Source organism: Camelus ferus, chromosome 3, assembly GCF_009834535.1.
Source record: "Camelus ferus isolate YT-003-E chromosome 3, BCGSAC_Cfer_1.0, whole genome shotgun sequence".
In the NCBI taxonomy this organism is placed as follows: Eukaryota; Metazoa; Chordata; class Mammalia; order Artiodactyla; family Camelidae; genus Camelus; species Camelus ferus.
The window spans coordinates 28,374,552-28,397,565 of NC_045698.1; the positions used below are offsets into that span (position 1 = coordinate 28,374,552).

General features: G+C 37.4%; 1 long non-coding RNA gene across 1 annotated transcript in view; it reads right to left on the bottom strand.

Annotated features, from left to right (window-relative positions):
• Nucleotides 1–245: 245 nt before the first annotated feature.
• LOC116660900 overlaps nt 246–23,014 on the bottom strand; it is a 96,477-nt gene continuing 73,708 nt past the window's right edge. Inside the window, exons 5-6 of the long non-coding RNA XR_004316546.1 lie at nt 774–915; nt 246–556 (exon numbers count right to left, since the gene is read on the bottom strand). This is a non-coding gene — a long non-coding RNA (uncharacterized LOC116660900). The remainder of the gene's footprint in view (nt 557–773; nt 916–23,014) is intronic.

The window sequence follows — 23,014 nt, forward strand, 5'->3', positions numbered from 1 at the left end:
TAAAATGTGACACAAATGAACTTATTTATAAAAGAGAAACAGACTCACAGACATAGAAAACAAATTTATCATTACCAAAGGGGAAAAGGTGGGTTGGGAAGGATAAATCAGGACTTTGGGATTTGTAGATACACACTACTGCATACAAAACAGATAAACAATAAGTTCCTATTGTATAGCACAGGGAATGATTTTCAATAGCTTGTAATAATCTATAATGAAAAAGAACATACATATGTATAACTGAATTACATGCTATATATCAGAAACTAACACATTATGAATCAACTATACTTCAATAAAAAATAAACAAATAAATACTAAAAAAAAAAAGCAAAGATCATGGAAAATATACCATGTGATCTAACAGGTATATTCTTAACATTTGTAAGGCAACTTGGATTAATTTCTCCCGAGTGAAATATGGTGCCTCTTTATGGAACATCCTCATTACCTGGCTTTTCCCAGGCCTGTAAACTTCTATGCAGCCACCCATCGGTAATAGTAATACACTGGATCCTACTTCTTAAATGACCATGATTGTAGCTTCTGAAATCTGGAAACAGAAATTCAAACAAGTTTCATTATATAAGTTTTAGAGGATTCTATATCTGACGATTAGTGATTAGGTGTCTGGAAGATTTAATAATAAAAATTCCCAAAGCAAGTACTCCTTGACAGCTTAAAAAGCCAAAATTCAAGAAAGTTCTCACTAGGGAAACCACATGAGGGTTCTTCTCAATTAACTCATTTTAGATAGATCAGCAAAGCACCTGAAATTGACCACTGTGTCCAGCATCTGCTTTGTTTCTGACCCTTGGGTGAGGCAGTAGATCAGGCTCATGAGCAGATGGGATCTTGTCATCTACAGCACGGCTCACGCAAGGCTCCTCTGCGGGTCATCCTCTCTCAGTTCTGCATGGGAGGAGATGAGAATGCAACTAAAATCTCAGTTTTACCATAAAACAGAAAGGCCTGCATTACAAATTCTAAAACATATTGTATTCCACTGGAATTTTGACAACAAATTTCTAAGAACTTGTTTGAATTTTATAGACTTGAAATTCTAGACAGCGAGATTTATGGTTTGGTTTGGCTATGCATAAAATGGAACACATTTTCCAATGTATTTTCCTTCTCAAATTCTTTTTGAACTAAAAGATTATACTCAGTCTTGCTTAGCAAATTACCTAGAACTAGTACCTTAGAGCAAGACTGACTTTACAAGTCACCTTACTTCCCTTACCCCTATGACTGTGGGGGAAAAACTTCATCTCCATTAGAAATCTCAAATATTTTCATATCAGAATATAGTTGTTGCAGATACATTGAAATATTATTTGTGCTCATCACTACTATGAAGTTATGTAGTCATTAAGTCTTTGCACTCTGTCATGTTTTTAATGCATTAATAAAGCATATATCACAAATTTTCAAAAACTGGATATATGTCTTTCAACAGCGTTGGCTTTCTTTGAATTTTAAGTGTTCAATTCTATGCATTAAAAATAGGAACATTGCAAAGGGACTCAGAGACTTCACAAGATTGCCCAAAAGTTCATGGCATTAATAAGATTAAGAATTCCTACAAAGGCCAAATAATTATAAATATTTTAATGTGTGATGACATACAAGTTAGTTTTGTTAATTAACTGCATTTTGAGTGAACCTAAGACATGAATTCTACTAATCAATAGTCCCCAAACCGGGTGTCACATGGTTCTCAAGTAACTTCTCACAATATATACTCCATGAAAAGATTTCTTCTGGTTTACTTAGCAAATCAGCCTTTCACACTTGCATCATCAGAAGAACCTCAATTGTTCCCTGCTACTTCTCTTGTTCTTAGATGTTTCACCTTACTCAGAACATGCCTGCAATGGGTTTTGGGGGATATTCCGGAAGATTTTATTCCCATCCTCCTTTCTCTTTTATCAGATTCACACTAATTACTGATGCCTGTAATTCCTTTAGGAATTTAGGGTTTGGGGTAATCCCTTCAAATTTTTTACATATCATAATTAGGGATAAAAATTAACAGTCATGTGCTCTCTAGAGGGAGGATGATTATTAACATTCACACAGAGGTATAAATATCTAATAACAGAGCTTTTCCCAAAAAGAGTTTTAACAAGAGAATTGTGCAATCAGAAAGAAGCATCCAGATATATCCAGAGGAAACTCTAATTTGAAAAGATACATGCACCCCAGTGTTCATAGCAACACTATTTACTACAGCCAAGGACAAGAAAACAACCTAAATGTCCATCTACAGATGACTGGATAAAGAAATTGTGGTATGCATACACACACACACACACACACACACACACACACACACACACACACACACACAATACTACTCAGCCATTAAAAAAATAAAACAGTGTCATTTGCAGCAACATGGATGGACCTGGAGATCATCATGCTAAGTGAAGTAAGCCAGAAAGAGAAAGAAAAATACCATGTGATATCACTTATACATGAAATCTAAAATATGACATAAATAAACTTATTTAGAAAACAGAAACAAATTCACAGACATAGAAAAAAACTTCTGGTTACCAGAGGGGAAAGAGAAGGGTGGAGGGATAAATTGGGAGTTCAGCATTTACAGATACTAATATATATAAAATAGATAAACAACAAGGTCCTACTGTATAGTACAGGGAAGTATATTCTATATCTTATAATAACTTATAATGAAAAAAATATGAAAAGGAATATATATATGTAAAACTGAATCACTATTATGTACACCAGAAATTAACACAACGTTGTAAATCTTCAATAAAAAAAGAAAGAAGCATCAGAGAGGGAGAAAGAAGAGCACACCGAAAGAAACAGGGCACCAAGGTCTCTCTGATAATTTTGCTTGGAGTCAGCCTTAATCTTCAATGATTCACTTAATTCTAATGATTATAATTTCCAGTTCCTCAGTTTTGCATTCATCAAACAGGAGTAATAATATGGTGCTTACCACTCGTGTACTGGCTGTGTGGTGAGGACCACCAGTCCCCTGGGACCAAATGCCTCGCATTCACTCACGCAAACGACCTATGCCGTGATCAGTGATGGCAAAACCATCTCTTCATTATTACAGATCTCACCATGGCCTGTCCTTCCCTTCTCTCTGTAATATACTTCTCTCTCTAATACAGTTCTTCAATCTCGAGGCTTCCCACAACGCAGGAAGAGAGCAATTAGATGTGTTTTAGGCTGACTCATTTTCTGATGGTAATGATCAGTATTTAAGCTAATTAAGAAAATTCTCTTGATGTCTTTTATTTCATTCACAGTTAGTCTCCTGCTAGGTGTGTATGAGTGTGTGTGTTGTGTGTGTGTGTGTTTAAACAAACTTCCAGCCAGTGATGGGAGGAGAAGAATTCATTTTTACTACCCTCAATTTCTATCTGGCTTCACGGAATTGTTCATCATCTCTCTGTTTGTCCCTTGAAAAGCCTATAAAATGGAAGATATTTAGAGACAGATTGAGTTACTCTGAGCTGATAATGGAATTCTGAACCCAGGTCCAAATGGTGACCTGATTAAAAAAAAAAAAAAGGCCCAAAGTCCCAGAATGCTCTCTCTCTTTGGGGCCAATTCCACGTTTCCACCAAGTCCCTATGAAATTTCAAGCTGAATTTCTAGACTCCAGCACCTTGGCACAGATAAATTTAGCAATTATTCAGCATCAGAGAGTGAGAGCCTAAGGGAATGGGCAAAGGAATGGGAGATATTTGATATGAGGCACAGGTTGGATGTTCTGCTGGAGAAGCATGTGGTGAGGGGTGCCCTTCGCTTTAAAGCAGAGAGTACAGGAGGGCCCTACAAAGTCTGCCAAAGAGGCGAGCCCTCCAGAAAAAAGTCTACAGCTTGAAAACTATGGAACTCAGCATACTAGTTTCCAGCTAAATGTCTTTTCTAACGGAGGCAACGAGGCAACGTTAGGGCCAATTAATGCCAGCCTGGACAAGGAGGGTGAGTGTGGTCAGGGGCAAAACCCAAGGTCAAACTATTCAGTTTTCCAGGATGGCTTGCGACTGGAATGCATTCAGCCAGCATTTAAGGCAAACCTCGGGAGGATCCTCGGGCGTGACCCTTACCCTGCACGTATGTAGGGCCCTGGGCAGGAAGAAGGTGCTTAGGCCACTCACAGACCCTGACACAGCTTGGGTGAGTCTCTGCGGATGAGATTCACAGACCACCGCGGCCGGGCTCACCGAACGAGCACCTCTGAGGCCTCGGCAGGAAGCTCGGTTTACACTTAAACATGTCACAGGTGGCAATCACTATCTCCTGTGTGCGGATGTGGCTGACAAAAAAAAAAAAAAAAAAACCCTCCCTCGCCTGTGTGTGAAGACTGACACTGGGTTTACAGCTGCAGAAACTTCTTGCTGCTCCAGATGTTAGGGGCCTCCACCTCACATTCCGAGTTGGCCTTCTTACTTCTGTTCAGACAAAAAAAGGGCAATTTTCTATCCAACTGTTGCAAGCCATTTTTACTTACCCCCGGAGAACCTCTCAAGTTAATTACTAAACTCCATCATTTAAAATTGTGAGTCAAGGTGTATTAAAAAAAATTCCCAGCCTAGTTTCTACTTAGGATTCCCTCTTCCTTAATTTCCAGCTTCTTGGTTACACAACGTCACTTCCCACCACTCTGCTTCCACACAAAATTACACATTGCTCCAGCACAAACACAACCCACCACATTGTTGAAGCTATGACTGCTCCCCCACTACATGTGCAGGATGCCACTCTTTTTCACAACTCCAAGCCACAAAGCACATCACCTCCCTGAAAAGAATAACTTTCTTCTATTATTTGCTTAGTAAAATCCTATTCTTCCTTAAAAGCCCAGGTGAACCATGTCTGCCACTGTGACACCACCATCCCTAAAAGTCACTCTTCCTCTGTGTTGCCCCATTTATCTCCTATCTCCATCATAGCATTGATATCTTTATGTGATTTCCCCTCCAAAGATGAATGGTTATTTTTCAAGCATTTAGAATGGTTCCTGACAAATAAATCACGGATGAATTAATATAGAAATTCATTAAATTAACAAAGAATAACATCTCTGGTAAAATCATTTCTCAGTGAGCATTGATTTAGCACTGTCATACCAGCTGTATTACAAGACATCTGGATGACCTAAACTTGTTATTTGAAACTTGTCTTCATTGTAGCTAAAGAAAAGGTTAAAAGGTTGGGTGCAAATTTGTAACTTGAGGAAGCCTTAAAGTTCTCGAAAAAGAAAAAGAAAAAAAGAGCGTCTCCTCTACAGACCTCCAGTTTGCTCTGTAACTTGATTTAACCATGGCCACACCCTCTGTCTACAAGAAACAGCAAGGTCACTCTGAACTTGATTTAATTCAACAGAGCAGCATGTAGCAACTCCCTTCAGCACTTCTAATCTGCACCAATCACCACCCAGAAGCAAAAGAGAAGCTCAAGTTTCTATTGGTCCCTGACAAACATTGCTGAACACTCCAAATATGCAACTCTGCACTCAACCATTAACTGGTGGAATCCTAAGTGTTCACACTTGGAAAGGACAAAGTAGGAATCTTCTCCACAACACTGGGGACAGATAGTCACCTACCTATGCTTGAAAATGTCTCTAGACAATAGACCCCTTGCACCATGAGCAATCTATGAACCTCTGCTGGGCAACTGTAGAGATTAATGAGTATATACATAAAGCACACAGCATAGTACCTGCTCAATAGTAATTGCTCAATAAATGTTAATGACATTATTATCATTATAAATTCTCAAATCCTTTTTATTTTGCTGACAATTCCTTTTTTTAGATATAAAACACTGTACAAGGGGGGAAAACAGTATATCTAGTAAACCTCAGTTTGTATAAAAGATAAAGAACTTAATAAGTATGTGATGGTGTATGTGAGGGTGTGTGCATGATCATGCTTACAAAGCTTCCAGAAGAAATCCCCAGCCACTAATGCAGATGATGCCTCTAATGTCCATGCCCAAGATGCATCCAATCCGCTGATGCCAGAAAGCAGTAGGCCTCTGAGCCAAAGGGGAATGAAAAGCCCTTCCACCAAATCATATGCTATATGTTGTCACCTGGACCTTAAAGTAGTATTGCTATATCCAGAGTCCCACAGAATCCATCACTCATCAAAGCCAGTCCAAGACACGGGGCAGGGAGTCATCTTCCCCATCTCTAAACTTTCCAAAGCTCAGCTGTGGACCACCTATAGTTGTTCACCTCATTATCACCTACTATCACTTAACCTTGCCTGGGGAAAATGAACACACACAAAATATTTCCACAATATAAGTAACTGTGTCTGTATCCACAGTCACAAATTCCCATGTGGGAAAAGAAATTATCTAAGAGTTAGTGTCTACAGAGAGGCAGTTCTGGCTACAATATAAGCACCTTTCAACATCATCACACAGAGCAGTTTAGTTACTGAGAGTTACAACTCTTCAAACATACACTTTTCTAATTATGGACTAAGCTCTGCAATTATAAAACCAACTACCTCATTCCTGTGGTTTCCCGAACAAAAAGGAAGAATTTATGTTCTTCTCTCCCAGAATTTCTGCAAGAAGCTCACAGCCTAGGAATAGGATTTTAGCTTGGTTACCCAGCCACCTAAAATTTATCCACTAATTCATTAAAAAAAACATTTTGAGGACCTTTTTTGAGTGAACCATATATCCTTCCTAATTGTTTTCCCCTGGATGTGTTCCAGTTTATGGCATTCCTATATGAAATGTGGAAGATGAGGCATAGCTCCCACCAATTCCATTAACATTCTGTTTTGCTTACTATTCATTACCATGGAAATGTTTCTGAATTGAAGCTAGAAATCAATGCAAAGGGGCCATATGTCTAGCATGTTACTGTTGTGCAAGAAAAAAAGACTATACATCAGCACATACTCATAGAAAAGTGAAATACCTCTGGAAGGACATACAGTCATTAGTGTCAGTGATGCCTCTGAAGATGGAAGCTCGAACACTAAGTGATAAGGTAAAATCTTAGGTGATCAGGCAAAAAGTACGAGTTAAATACTGTTTCTGTCCTTGGAGCCTCAAGAAGCAAATATTGAGAAGCAAACCCATGATTCTTGCTGTATGCTCTTCTACACTATTTCACTCTTGGACCATGTTCATGTGTTGGGCATTCAAAAAATTATAAGGAAACATGGCACAGCGCTGACATGCTCTCAATAAATTTAGGATTAACTTTTGAATTAAAAAATTCTAGGGTCCGCTCCTCTAGTCTCAGTCTTGACCTAGTGACTCTTCTTGTACTTCTGGTCTCCCTGCCACCAGAGAAACTGCCAGCTCCTCACTTAAAGCAAATAAGTGTGGGTATTAGTTTCCTATTGCTGCTGTAACAAATTACCACAAACTTAGTGGCTTAAAAACAACACAAATATATTATCTTACAGTAGTGCAGGTAAGAAGTCTGGCACAGGTCTCACTGGGCTAGAATCAAAATGTAGGAGGACTGCATTCTTTCTGGAGGCTCTAGGGGAAGAATCCATTTCTTTGTCTTTTTCAGCTTCTAAAAGGTGCCCGCAGTCCTAGGCATGTGGCCCCTTCCATCCATCCAAAGCCTACAATGGCTGGTCAAGTCTTTCTCATTTCATAATTCTAATACTGACTCTTCTTCTGACTCCCAATTCTGCTTTTGAGAACCCTTGTGACTGCACTGAACCCAAGAGAATAATCCAGGATAATCTCCCAATTTTAGAGCCAGCTAATTAGAAATCATAATTGCATCTGCAACCTTAATTCCTCTTTGCCATGTAATATAACATACCCACAGGCTCCAGAGATCGGGACATAGACATCAATGTGTAGCCATTATTCTGTCTGCTGTAGTAAATAGATACGTACATATACACAGTTTCTGAAGAGAGACAGTCTCCTCCAAAGGATAGCTTTTTATGTTATAAGACATAATATTCAAAGTCTTCATCTGAAACAGATGATTTTGGATTCCTTTGGCACTATTGGGGGCCATTCCAAGGTATATGGGCATGGGAGTCATTTAAGACAGTCTATTCATATATGCTCTGTAGCCTGATGTCCTGATCCTGAATCCCAGGTCCATCATTCCCACCGTTTGACTTATGCCTCAGTTTCCTATTCATAGAAAGAAGATATTAATAGTACATATATCTTAGGGTTGTTGTGAGACTTCAGTAAGTTATTACCATTTAGAACAGTGCCAGCACATCCTAAAGTACTCAATACATGCTGCCTGGTTTGACTTGCTTCACACTTGCATGACCAAGTGTTCTTACAATGGAATCTCTCCCAGGACACAGAAATGGTCAGCTCCAAAGCAACATCCTGCTTCTGATCTAAGAGCCTTAAGAAAAAATATTGACAGTCTTTTAAAATCCACCTTGGTTTAATCTAGTTTTTTTCCTTTTGATTTTACCAGACTAAAAGTTAAAATACCAGCCTGTCCAATTCAATCATAAGAATCTATGGGTTTTCTGCTATGGGTTATAGGAATTAAACCAGACAGTCTTTGCCCTCAAGGAAATTGCCACATAATAGGTACGTAGCACTAACAGGGAACATAAGTAAACAGATTTAATAAAAAGATTGATTTCTTTTAGAGCCGCAGATAGCTTAGACCTAACAAAGCAAAGGGAGCAACTCTCCATATTGGCCTCTTTGCCCCTAGTGTCCTCAGTCTAGAAGTTTGCGTAGCAATTCTCATTGCTGACACAAGAGAAAGTGGATGAAAGAGTGTCATTAGAGGCACCTACTCTAGCACTGTAGTTACACAATTGGACCAAACCACATTTCATTAATCTTTTGGTAAATCTGTCCACTAGTTTCTAGAGACTGTTTCTAGGAAAGAGCTAAAAAGAAAAGCTAATTCATTCTCTCTAGATTTATTATGTTAACGGATTATTCAGTGCAGAAGCTCAAAGACAATCACAGGAGCACATGACATCTTAGTTCAACAACTAAGCAATATTTAAAACATAAAGATTACACTGTAAATCCTTTGGATTTTCACTATTAGAACTTGGTAACAGGCTATCATTCTTCCCATGAAATCATTGCCAAATGGGAGTCACTATCTATCTCTATTTATTCTCCTTTCAAGTATTTTGGCAGCTGCTCCACCATATAATTTAAAGCACTTAGGAAACTGACGATACCTGAATGTCAACACCAGGGAACAGAAGTGCAAACTTGTTGCTCTACACTTTATCATGATTGTCAAATGAAATTCAATGTTATATTATCAAATACAGCAATTTCTCTCAATGTCATAAGCGATATAATTAAGGAGCTAAGGAGAAATTAAATACTGTCTGCCAAGGGTGCTATTACAATCTGATTAAATCCAATCTTCAGTTATTCCATAATTTTCATTACACCTGTGAAAATGTCCTGGACTAGCAGTCTTCTATTTTAAGTTTTCTGTAAGCAAATGAAATTTCCTTTAATGTGAATAATGTAGCCAGAGTATGAAAAAAAAAGTTTAGTAATATTTGTCTATAGCTCCCATTTAGAAATATCAAAGTTATAAAGCATATGAATTGGTAATGTCATATTTATTGGGATTTGTATTACCTAGATTATAAGCCCATTTAAGTGAAAAACATACTTTTCCTTTTTGCTCAGGAATTGTCCAACACTCTTGGTTCAGTGAAGAGAAAAGCAGAGATTTACTTTATTTTAAAAAACAGGGATAAGATTTAGATTCAGAGATCTGAAAAGTGTCTTAGAGGGAGAGGGTATAGCTCAGAGGTAGAGTGCGTGCTTAGCATGCACAACGTCCTAGATTTAATCCCTAGGACCTTCCTTGAAATAAAGAAACCTAGTTACCCACCACTCCAGAAACAGTGTCTTAGAGATCACGTGGTTTCATCCTTTATTAAACGGAGCCCTAAATAAATTTTTTAGAAAAAGAGAAAAGCAAAGATTGATTAGAGAAGAGAGACTGCCTCTAGAACAAATAATATGCTGTCTAACCACAGCAAAAGTCCTCATTTTTGACTTGTTTTTATTTGGATCATTCTATTTGGTCAAGATGATTTTTTAATGAGATTTTTTAAAGCATCTGAATTTACTCATTCATTCAAAAAAATATTAAGCATCCCCCCCCTAAGTGTCAGGCACTAAGGACCATAGCCAAAGAGATGCGTCATCAGTATTCCAAACATTCGGCAATAACTAAAAGTGAGAACTTGAGAGGAACTGAAATAGCTGTTGGAGAAGAGAGAAAAGGATGTGCCATTTTCCGGGAATAAGTTTCAGCCAAACAACTTTCTAAAAGACAGTGAGGGTTCGAAGATCTGGTATTAAAAGTAATTGGAAATTAATAAAAATTTGGAAGACAAGGCAAAGATACAAAGCACATAAAACAAGCCCAAGAAGAAAACTAACAGAAAGTGGTCAGCAAATATACAAAATAAAAACAGAATGACTGGGCACCAAGAAACCCGTACTAGAAATGTCTAGTGGAGACCAAGAATCTTTGGAGAAGTAAATCTGACGACTTTGAGTATGCCCGTCTCATCTAACAGTGTTTATACGAAGGAAGAGAATGATGAACTTGGGATGGTTTCCCCTCCTATTCCAATCAATAGACACTTCCTCTTCTCAATGAGACTTTAAACAATTAGGGAAACATTTTGGTTTCCAGCTAATGGATTTAATAGTGATGGCCATTTCAGGAAAAGCACTCCATCCAATTGTAGGCATGCCAAAGGTGGGAGAGAAGGGAGCAGAAGCAGCATAAACTGCACTGAAGGCCCTCACAGCTGGCTTTGAGTCATGAGAAAATCATATCCTTCCTCCAATAATCCCTTAAAGACTTGGGTTTGCTTTCCTTCGGGAAGAGAATGTGCTGGCCCAAGAGCAATTGTTGTTTCAGCATTTGGGCACTGATGTTCTATTTACAGTGCCGATGCCAGGCATTCCTGAGTAATGTGTGAGTGTCTTTGAGAAAATCTACGTGTAATGGAGGTTCAAATACTTAGACAACTGTTTTCTAGTTAACGGCATGTCCGAGCCTCCCACATTTTTCCTCTCACTCATCATCCTTAAGCCTCTGAATCTTTTCCTATTCCCTTGCTCTTCACCAGAGAGCAGAGTTGGGCAGAGAAAGGACACTTACCCTGGCTCGCCAACCCTCTGGCCACAGATATATTGAGAATCAGGAATAATCTGTTAGTTTGGGGCCTGTTTTTTCAGAATTCACCCTCACATTTGCCTCCACCGGTGCTCTGTTATTTTAAATGTATTGAAACAGGTTCTCGCTTTACATAGCCATTGATGTTTCAACTGACCTACAAATGTCCATATATCAAAATCTGCTATAAATACAGATGTTAATGTGGTATAGGAGGATGATAATTAAGCTTGGGTAATTCTATCAATTAAAGATAATTGGAATTGAGCTAATAAGGCACACTTATGTGTTATATATTTGCTAAATTAATTTCTTGTTTAGTTTCTTAACACAATATTCAAGTGTCTTCTCAATTTTTTAATTAGATTCTGCCGTTTGCTGCATGAATAGATTGTCCTTTTAATTATAGCGTAAGAGCTTCTTTACTGTGAAATTGAAAGTTATGAAAAGCAAACTAATATACAATCCCTTTCAGGATATTCTATCAGTTAGGAATAGTTTTTGCCATAAGTAACAGAAAACATGACTTGTAGGCTTAAGCCACAAGAACATTCCTTAACAAAAAACCAGAGAGAAGCCATCCCAAGACTGAATCAATGGCTTAATAATATCATCAAGGATGCAGGCTCCTACAAATTTTCTGCTCGGCCATCCTTGCTATGTATTTAATGTTTTCCCTTCAGGTCAAAGAGAGCTTATGAAAGCTCCAAACACCCTGTCCTCCCACAGTAGTAGGACTTTTCCAACATATTACTTACCCTTATTTTCCAAAACAGAATACACCCATCCAGACAAATTACTGACAAGGAGCAACAAGACTGTCACAATTGCTTTTCACAAAATGTGACTTTGACTCAGGGGCTAGGTCCATTGGCATGGAAGGTAAGCAACCAACAGAGGTGGCCATGTGTGTGGCCCCTCTGAGGCCAAGCATGTAATGGATATCGTACTATGTAACTAAATGGTGACATTGTGAGTCTTGCCAACTAGAATCAAAGCTGAGGAGAATGATTATTGGTTTTGGCATTTGAATGTCTCCATGGATTTATCCCCAAGTCAACAGGTCCTCTCCTGGATGGAGAAGCACCACCTCTCATGTCAATAATAAACAAACACCAATGTCCACTATGCCCTGCTGGGATTTGACAAGGAGGAGAGAGGAGGAAAGAAGACAAAGAAAAGAGAGTAACTTCATTTTTGCCCTTAGGAACTGCAAAAATCTATGACGTCTGAGGTCTAAAAGCTTCACAGAGAACCCCACATAATGTTTTCTTCTATTTACTGCCAATCAGCCCTACTCAGCTTTCATTTGTAGCCAACTGGATGGCCAAAGAATTTCTACCCTGTACTCGAGATGCCGCAGTTAATGTCCTGGGAAGACTACTAGAGCTCTGAAGTAAAGGTCGGAACCCTGCTTCAACATCAAGATCAAAGAGCTTAGGAACAATGGCCTCTGCACCCTCCCCACCATCAAATCATCTCTGTGACATAATGTCTCTTTTAAACTAGGGAGCAAGGAGTCAAATGTCTGGGTAAAACAGTGGTTCCTACTAACTCCACGCATATGGCAAACTAACTCAGAATCTGCTTTAGAGCATAAATCTGGCAACCTGGCCTATTGAGAAAGAGCTTTCCAGATTTGCAGTCAGAAACGTACTAAGGGAAAAAAAAAAACAGAATATGAAATTGAAGCTATACTCAGGTGGAAACTATATATAGGTGGAAACAACACCATCTGTTCATGACTGCCATCCCCATCATCAGGGGAATTAGCAGAAGTCCTATACTTCAAGACACCAAGCTGGAGGCTTCAAATGACTGTGGACTGATATTCAGCAATGCTGTGTAGTGGAAAGAGGACAGGTTGTTCACGGAGCTGGCCAGCCGTCAGCCTTCAACATAGTTGCTTAAACTTTATGAGTCTCAGTTTGCTTATCTTCAAAATTATGAAAGCAAAGTCTGTGCTTCAGGGTTGGAATGGGACCAAGTCAAATAAAAACAAAAGATGCTCATTTATTTCTATATTGATAAATCAGTTAAATCAGGTTAAGCTCTTTTTAGGAACACCTTGAATATGTGGGGAACTAAATAAAACAAAAGCAGGGGAAATGAAAAGCTACAGGAAAGGTCTTCATGTGATACAATTTGGTGCCAATTTATCCTTTTTCCAACGCAGTGGTTTTTATCCAGATTGTCATGGTTATCTCAGAAGACTTGTTAACAACAAATTCTGGACATTTCACATATTTGGAGAAACTGAAGATGAATGACATGAAATCCCAATCCAAGTGTATAAGCCAAATGTGATTTTTCTAATCTAATTTTTGACATTAAGACTGGTATTCAAAATAAATCTCTGAAACGTAAGCAAATGCTTAGATGAAACAGGAGTTAAAATATTAAGCCATTTGATATTTCACACTCTTGTCCTTCTCATCCTACATCAACCAGGGATATAATTGGCACATTGTGGGATATACTCTGAATAAATGCCTCTTCTCGTTTTCTATCTTTCTTCCTCTGTAACTTTCTGTCTTTATCTAAGTTTCTGTCTCTGTAACACAAAACCACCCACCCACCCACACACACACACTGGTCCAGACTAATAAACGAAGTAACGATTTTAGAGAAATGGGACCAAGAGCTAGATCATGCTAAAGAGGTGAGTTCCAAAGCAATCCATCAATAGTTACCTCTCTGTAGTTAAAGCCCCTTGTGTGTATGTGTATGTGTATGTGTATGTGTATGTGTATGTGTATGTGTATGTGTATGTGTATGTGTATGTGTATGTGTATGTGTGTGTAGGACATTTGTTCTCAATTTCACACTTCTTTTCTCCTTAGGTGCAACACTTGGTGTTGATTTCAGTCTGCAAGAGACAGGTAGATGGGGAGTAATCATTGCCAGTTCCCTGCAGCCATAGGTTACTCTCTCAGTGTCACCACTGCTGAACACTCTATCTGGTTTATTTCTCTGGCTGGCAATTTACATACCACTTTCCTTTTGCCACTCTTCTCAAAACTGGCAGATTTTCTCTAAGAAACTATTCCCTTTTTTTATTATCTGCAAAGGTAGAACGGATCCTTAACAGATAGTTTCAGAATCCAGCTTTTATTTTCTTTCATGTTTAAGGATAAGCCACCTGTGCTCCTACTTTTTGAACATCTTTTTTTTCAATTCTCTGCTTTTTTCCTGATTAAAGGCATGATTTCTTTAATAAAGTTCATTTTGTAATCTTAATTCTTATACATTGTGTATTCAGGTGGGATACTTCTTCCTCCCTTGTTGACTCCAAATTTGTTTTTTTATAGGCATGTACCCTTTAGATATGCCCCCTTGAGAATAGCTGGGCGCCAAAATCTACAATGCATAGACGAAAAATAATTTGAGAGAAAGTTATAATATACATTTTCTTAGGATCCTAGAACTTTATATTGAGAAGGGGCATTACAGTTCAACTGCTTTGTAGACCACTTCCCCTTTCCTTGCTTCCTGTCACACCCAGCTAAATCTACATGTTAGGGTAAATGATGCAATCCAGTAGACACATTTACAGAGTATTTAAGATAATGTAAATCATCTACAAAAGACAACTGATCTTTTCCATGTTAGATCCTGAATTATAGAGAGTTCTGCTGTTCTAAATAGCTTCAAATGATATATTTCCAGTGGGAAATTTGAAGAGAGGGAAATGGAATTTTTTCTTTTTTTTCTTTTGGAGAAAATAAGGAAGTAGAGAAGTTTGTCAATTAGACCGAATCTCTTTAGGCAAATCTTTTTAAAGATAGTGGAATTGTTTCAGATGCTCATGAAAGGAGAACAATGACAGAACTTTCATCTCAGACCCACTTTCCCAAGTCCCTGCTTTTAGTTCTCTGAGGAGGCTTTTCAATTCATTCCACAGACCTGCATCAAGCACTCATTCTGTGTCAGGTCCTGAGCTGGGGACTGGGAAGAGTAGAACATGATCACGTTTCTAACGAGCTCCCAGTTTGGAAAGAGAAACAAACACACAGAATAATCATTAAACTACCATGTGCTAAGAAGCATAATAGAGTTATCTGCAAAGAGTGTGGAGCTCATAGAAGGGGTAAGACCAGTTATTCCAGTTGAAGGTCAGGGGAGGCATCCCAGAGGCAGTGGCACATTACAGAGAATAAAGCACTCTGAAAAATCTGGCAGGCAAGTCCTGGTTCTCCCTCCTGGTTTCCCCAGATGAATTCCAAAGACAGCAGCCCAACCGCATATCTCTTTAGGATGAATCATGAGAGTGCCTGGCACCCGCCAGCCCTAATAGCATCTCTAAGGAAAGCAATTAACTAGCAATTTTCCTTTATTATTTCACTCATCCACATAATTAAATATTCTCAACATACTTATTTCACGGTATCTTATGAAGAATGATAACGCTATGTTACTGTAGACTAATGATAATATAATTAGCCACCAGTTTCATATGCTTTGATGTATTCTTTCAAAAAAATTATTCTAGAATACAGGTTTAATGTGAGGTTAAGATTGTACTAAGCCATTTCCTCTAAGACACCACTGCTTGTCTTTATTTCACAGTGGGGAAATAACTTGAGAGGCTTGCCTTAGATTCTTCTGGTTTTCAGCTATAAAGGTCCATATGAATATATTAAAAATCTCACTAATCCTTCAAAAATCACTTTTAAGAGATTTTGTCAGTCTTTCGATTTTGCTTTAAAATATATGATTATGGCCACTGTGCTTTCTTTATTACACTATATAAATATGCACACACTACATTGTTGGTGGGAATGTAAATTAGTGCAGCTACTATGGAGAACAGTATGGAGGTTCCTTAAAAAACTAAAAATAGACTTACCGTATGATCCAGCAATCCCACTACTGGGCATATATATATCCGAAGAAAAATATAATTCAAAAAGACACATGCACTCCAATGTTCACAGCAGCACTATTTACAATAGCCAAGACATGGAAACAACCCAAATGTCCATGACAGATGATTGGATAAAGAAGATGTGGTATATTTATACAATGGAATACTACTCAGCCATAAAAAGAATAAAATAATGTCATTTGCAGCAACATAGATGGACCCGGAGATTGTCATTCTAAGTGAAGGAAGCCAGAAAAACAAAGAAAAATGCCATATGATATCACTTATATGTGGAATCCAAAAAAAAAAAAAAAGACACAAATGAACTTATTTACAAAACAGAAACAGACTCACAGACAGAAAACAAACTTATGGTTACCAGAAGGGATGGGGGTGGGAAAGAATAAATTGGGAATTGGAAAATTGCACCTCTTGGGGACTGGTGGAAATGTAAGCCATCTTGATTGTGGTAGTGGTTTCATTGGTGTATACATCTATCAAAATTGATCAAACTGTACACTTGAAATTTGTGTAGTTTACTGTACAGGAATCATACCACAATAAAAGTGTCAAAAATATGTACCCACATAAAACACATCTATCTATACATGCATATATATATATAAATCTTTTGCATGTATTAGTATTATATATATAAACACATATACATATATGGTTCTATATATGACATATACCTATATATATAATAAAGAGCCCTTTAACCTTGCCTCAAATCTCCTCTCTATGTCTTACAAATATCAAAAGTTATTTTTCCTTAATCCCTTTCATAAAGTCTTTATGTGTCAAGATAAAAATGGTCAATTCTAGACACGTTTCCCTCAGAGATATGTTTCATGAGGCAGGACTCTGACTCTCTATTACAGCACTTCATGTATGTGATTTCAAACTCACTTTCCTAAAGTGCACAGGAGTCCACTTTTTTCACTTACTTTCACTGTCAGTTTATGCAGTTGTAGGTAGTGCTGGAATCTAGCTCAGAGTGGCAGAGGGAGATTCACAGCAAAACAGACCGGCCCCAGTTGATACTTATTCACATAGCATGGCCCCTTCTAACATCTCATGGGAGAGTTTCCTTTGAAAGTTAAAGCCCACTGAGATGAATTAAAACCAGTTCTTTGTGTACTCAGTGTTTTAAGAGATGACTTAACATTTCACATCATAGTATCTCCCTTTTTTTCTTTATGTGTGTATATATATATTTTTAATTGCAGTATAGTCAGTTTACAATGTTGTGTCAGTTTCTGGTGTACAGCATAATGTTTCAGTCATACATGAACATACACATATTTGTTTTCATATTCTTTTTCACCATAAGTTACTACAAGATATTGAATATAGTTCCCTGTGATATACAGTAGGACCTTGTTGTTTATGTATTTTGTATATAGTAGTTAGTTTCTGCAAATCTCAAACTTCCAATTTATCCCTTCCCATCCCTTTCCCCCCTTGGTAACTGTAAGTTTGTTTTCTATGTCTGTGAGTCTGTTTCTGTTTTGTAAATAAGTTCATTTGTGTCCCTTTTTTTTAAGATTCCACATATAACTGCTATCATATGGCATTTTCCTCTTTCTGGCTTACTTCATTTACCATGACAATCTCCAGGTCCATCTACGTTGCTGCAAATGGCATTCTTTTGATTTTTATGGCTGTGTAGTATTCCATTGTATAAATATACCACATCTTCTTTATCCAATCATCTGTCAATGGACATTTGGATTGTTTCTATGTCTTGAACATTGTAAATAGTGGTCCTGTGAACGTTGGGGTGCATGTGTCTTTTTGAATTTATTTTTCTCTGGATATATGCCCAGGAGTGGGATTGGAATGTAAGTATCTCCCTTATATATAGCATTATTACTTTCAGTGTATTTTTGTAACTAGCATCTTATTTATGCCCACAAGAGTTTAATATGATAAATGATGAGGGAATTTAGGATAGGAACCCCTTAGAAGATAGGAGATAACTTATAACACAGTATTAAAGGTTGTGTTATAATAATTTTTTAAGGCTGACTTTTTTTTTAAGTTGGTATTCTTTTTTTTTTCTTTGTTTTGGAGGTGTGGTGGGTGATCATGTTTCTTTTTAAAATTTTTTTAATGGAGGTACTGGGGATTGAACCTAGGACTTCATGCATGCTAAGCACACACTGTACCACTGAGCTATACCCTCTCTCCTAATAATTTTGAACTGTAAGATGGTTACATTAGAAGGGAAGCAAAGCCAAGGATTTGCCTTAGGTCACAGTCAGTCCTCTGTGGGACTGAGACCCCAGCCTCTGTGACTCCTTGCTCAAGACACACTGCCTCTTCTCTTTTCAAATATATACCTGGTGCACAAAATTATAACTCCAGGTGCTGAGCCAAAATCTATGTGGTGCCTTCTTCTAGTTCACAAATACTACAGGACAGCTTACTTCACATACTTCTTTGCCTGGCTTTGGGCTCAAGCAAGCTGGCCAAGATTGTGCCAAGAACTTTCTGTTGGGATTTTTTTAATTTGTTTTGTGTACAATTATCATTAAGGTCAGTGCAGAATTATTTATCCAAAAAAGTCATTTATCTGTGTAGAGGCGTAACAAAAATTAGGCTTTATCATTCTTTAAATACCTCCTTACTTAGTGTTGCTGATACTCCTAGGTCATTAACCATAAACCACCTGGAATTTTCCAGCTCTGCAGTATATCTCTGGTTGCCTCACTGGAATGAAGTGCATGACATAATCAAGGACCTATTTATTAATATCATGTAGGAGTGTAGTGTGTGTACTTCATAGAACATTTTGTCTTAAGGGAGGAGGTTGGTTTTTGCAAAAGCCTAATTCACATGGTTCCGTGATTCTGAACAGTAGCAGTGCAGCATGAATACTGAGAGATAAGACAAGTGTGGTTTCTAAGAGTGCTTTCTCTATCTGTTCCTACCTATGAACATATGACTGCTTTTTAAAGAGAGAAATGTTAAAAGGAAGATTACCAAACATGAGGGATCTATCACCAATTCCAAGTCAGAATGGAAGCTTTGGATTCGTTAAAAAGGATTTCCAAGTAAGAGCCATTAATATTTTAGCACTTATCTGCCCCTCATCATCCATCATCAGTCATTTGTCAACTTCTTCACAAAATCCCTTATTTTCTGGCTCTTATTATCTCCTTTCTATTCAAGTCTTCACTGCCAAGAGAAACAGTAGAATAAAAAGTTCTCAAGGTTCCCTCCTGTAGAACACTGAGGTTCCAAGACATGGCTTGAGATTCCTTTTTAAATCAAATCTTAGCAGCTTTCTTTTAAGATTTTTCAGGAGGTAGGACAATTAATGGATTATTATTTTTTTGTCCAATGGAATGTGTTTGTCCCATATTTTTTCTTAAAAATTTGACAAATCCGCAGCTTGTCTGTGCTTGAATTTGGTATGAGGTGGTGTTTATAACACAAGATTATAGTCTTAGTTGTTTTAAGCTTAATATAACAATGGTTCATAATGTTCTACAGAGATGATTATGAGTTTCAAGAGTTGTAGCACATGAGCCACTTTGGGCTTCTAAATCTTCTTCCTGCTTCCAATTCCTTCTGGAATCATCTTCCTAAAGCATCTCTTATCTCACTCCTCTGTGAAAAACTTTAATTGGCTCCCTGTGGCACAAAATCCAAACAGCTGAGCAGAGCACTCAGTGATTCCCTAGCTACACTAGAATGCATGGCTTTTGCAAAAATAAACTTTCCCTACTGCACATCATAAGGTTTGATACATGTGAGTGTGTGCATGTGTGTGTGTGTGTGTGTGTGTAGAGTAATATTATGCAACGCACTCAGAGAAAGAGATAGCATTTTCACTCACAGTATGTTCTGGGAATCTATATGATTTATTTCCTCCCAAAAGCCATATTTAATTACATACTGTATTCTAAACCAAGAAAAACTGGTTCAGAATACAATTGTACAAAATTAATTATATACATGCCCACAGTAATAGGTGAGAAAATAAAGCTTATATATGTGTGTGTGTGTGTTGTGTGTGTGTATCCCAGAACTCCTGGATATAATAAAATTATCCTTCAAATCAAAAAATAAATATGATCAAATATTGTAGATTACTAAAAGGCTGGTGCATATATAGCATGTAAGACCACTCTAGTCCCTAATATTTTACCTAAAATTAATACACTGGCTATAACAAACACTAAATTGCTCATTAATAATGATAATGTTTATACCCTGAGAATTTACAAATATTTAGTTGAGTACTTTGGACTACTCAGATCCCTTGAAGAAAGAAAGCTGTCCAAAGAAAATTGGATGGGTATGTTTTCTTACAATAAATTTCATTGTTGTGAGGAAATAATCAAATTCATTCTCATTTCTTTAGAGATATTTTCAGGCAGGTATGTCAATATAGTTTCATAGGTATTATGTTGTTCCCCCACTGAAAAGCATTTTTTTCTTCCAATAAAAGTTGTTCCAACATTTCACCATTTCCCTTTGTCTCTCTTACTTTAGTGGAAATCTGGTAGCAAATTGAATAAAAGCCACCAAGAAAAACACAGGTTCTACTCACTTAACATTTTCTTGACACAGAGAGAGATAATCTTCTCATTTTAAAAATTTTTTCTTTAGTATAAACAGTTTAAAAACTATTTTAAACCATCTTGTATCTTATAAGAAAGCTCCTAGCAACATTATCTAATTGTCACCCTCAGTTAAACAAAAGATGCATAGGAATTAAGCATTAAATAAGAGTTAGGAAAAGATCAGAGCCTTGGGGGTGAAAAGTACGTTCATCAGGGTTCTACCTTTTGCCACAATCTGATTTTAATAACAGGACTTTTGTTGAACCATCCTTTCTCCTTTACATCTCTTGAATACCAATCTAAAGAACCCTAGGATGAGATAGTAAATTGTACAACAGCTTCAGAAAATGGTTTAGTAGTATCTGCTAAAGCCGAACTTATGAATATCTTATGACTGAGCAATTCCATGCCTAAGTATGCATCCAATTCAAATACATACGTCTAGTCACCAAAGGCATGTCCTAGGATGTTCATAGCCAAACTATTCATAACGGACAGGAAGACAGAAATAACCAAATTCCATCAACAGTAAAATTGATAAATAAACAATGTATATTTACATGCTATTCAGAAATGAAAATGATCAGCAACTATATGCAATACGATGACCCTCATCAACATAATGTTGAATGGAAGAACCCAGGTACGAAAGAGTGCATGGTGAACAATGTCCTTAATGTGACCAAAACATGACTGAAAGTATAAAAACAGGCAAAAATGGTCTATGTTGTTAGAAATCAACGCCATGGTTACCTGGTGGGGAAAGAGTTAGGGACTAGAGCAGAGCGTAAAGGGGCTTGTGTGGTGCTGACAGTGTTTTGCTTTTTGAGCGCAGTGCTGGTTACACAGGTGCATTCAGTATCTGAAAATGTAATGATTTTCATACTGATGCTACATGTACTTTTCTGATATGTGTATTTTTTACTTTGATAAAGTTTTTCCAAAGGAACCCAGGAAGTCCATAGCACCTTTCTGCTGTCACAAAGGAAACATGACCCTCTAAAGATTTTAAGGTTTTCTGAGAATCCCAATAGGTATCAAATCGAAATATTATTCAAAGGAGGCACAAATCAGCCAACATTCAATCCAATTGAGTTAGGTTTTTTGGTTATTTTTGTCTTTTTCTTTTTTAGATAATGACTATCAGAAAATGGGAAATGAAAGTGAGTAACTATCTTATTTTAGCTTAAATAACCAAGTAGTTTAAGGATCACCTTAAACACAGTTCCCACAAAAGAAAGTACCTAAGGTATATACTACCCCAGTTTTTAAAATCAGACCTAATTCATATGAACTAGGAAACTGATGGAGGATTAAACTTCACGGAGAATCTCAAAAGGTCAAGAAAATGACAGCTTTTCTTCCTCTAGAAATTTACTGTGGCTTCATCACCATGAAAATATGTTTCTCCGCCTTCACCATCACTTCCCCAAAATTGTTTTTCTTTAACAAGTCAAATACGCAGAAAAAACATCCTTACCAACTATTCTGCCATTAAGACACTGCTGTAAACTAGAAGTCCCAAGACCGAGACATGAACGTATTGTAATGATAACAGCTGGACACTTGGAAGATGTTAGCAAGTGACCATGCTGATAGTTTAAATCTGGACTTTCTTCGGATGCCAAATAGCATATTTCTGAGATCTCATTATCTTCTTCAGGAAGTTCTCTTAGCTCAGGAAGTTCCACAGGGACAAGATATAGAACAAACCATAAATATTCAGAGAAGAGAATATGCTGATGGGTCTGATTCCTAGTCATTGAAAAATACTTAGACCTGGCCCAAAACTCTAGCTTCCTTCTTCCTGGGAATAAATGCAAAAGATCTGTTCTGACTGGAACCTTCTCTTCACTCTTTCCATTCACTCCTAGAGGGTCCAAAAACACAGGACAGGCTGCTGCTACACAGTATTATTTATAGTCCTTCGGAACATCTTTATTTCAACAAATGATCTCTTTATCACCTGAAAGGGCACATGAGCCAAACAGGAGTAGGAAAATAAACATATGGCTAAAGCTTGTCATACTCTTTTTTTTAAAACATTTTTTATTGATTTATAATCATTTTACAATGTTGTGAAGCTTGTCATACTCTTGACAACATACTCCTCTCAACTTCACAGATGCTGAAGAGTGTTAAGATTTGGAAAGCATACTCAGATCACTTGTATTAAAGCCTTCATTGTACAATCAATCTAAGAGACTTGGCTAAGGGTCTATGCAAATAATTAAAGCTTATGCTAAGACTAGAACCCAGGATTGCTAATTCCTAGTCTAATACTTTTTTGTGTGCCTTTGAGTCACAAGAAATTACATGAATGGATGACAATCTAGTTTTGTGGGTGGTGCATTGCTACTCAAGTGAAACCAAGAGTTGTAAGCCACAAAGGGTAAAATAAAA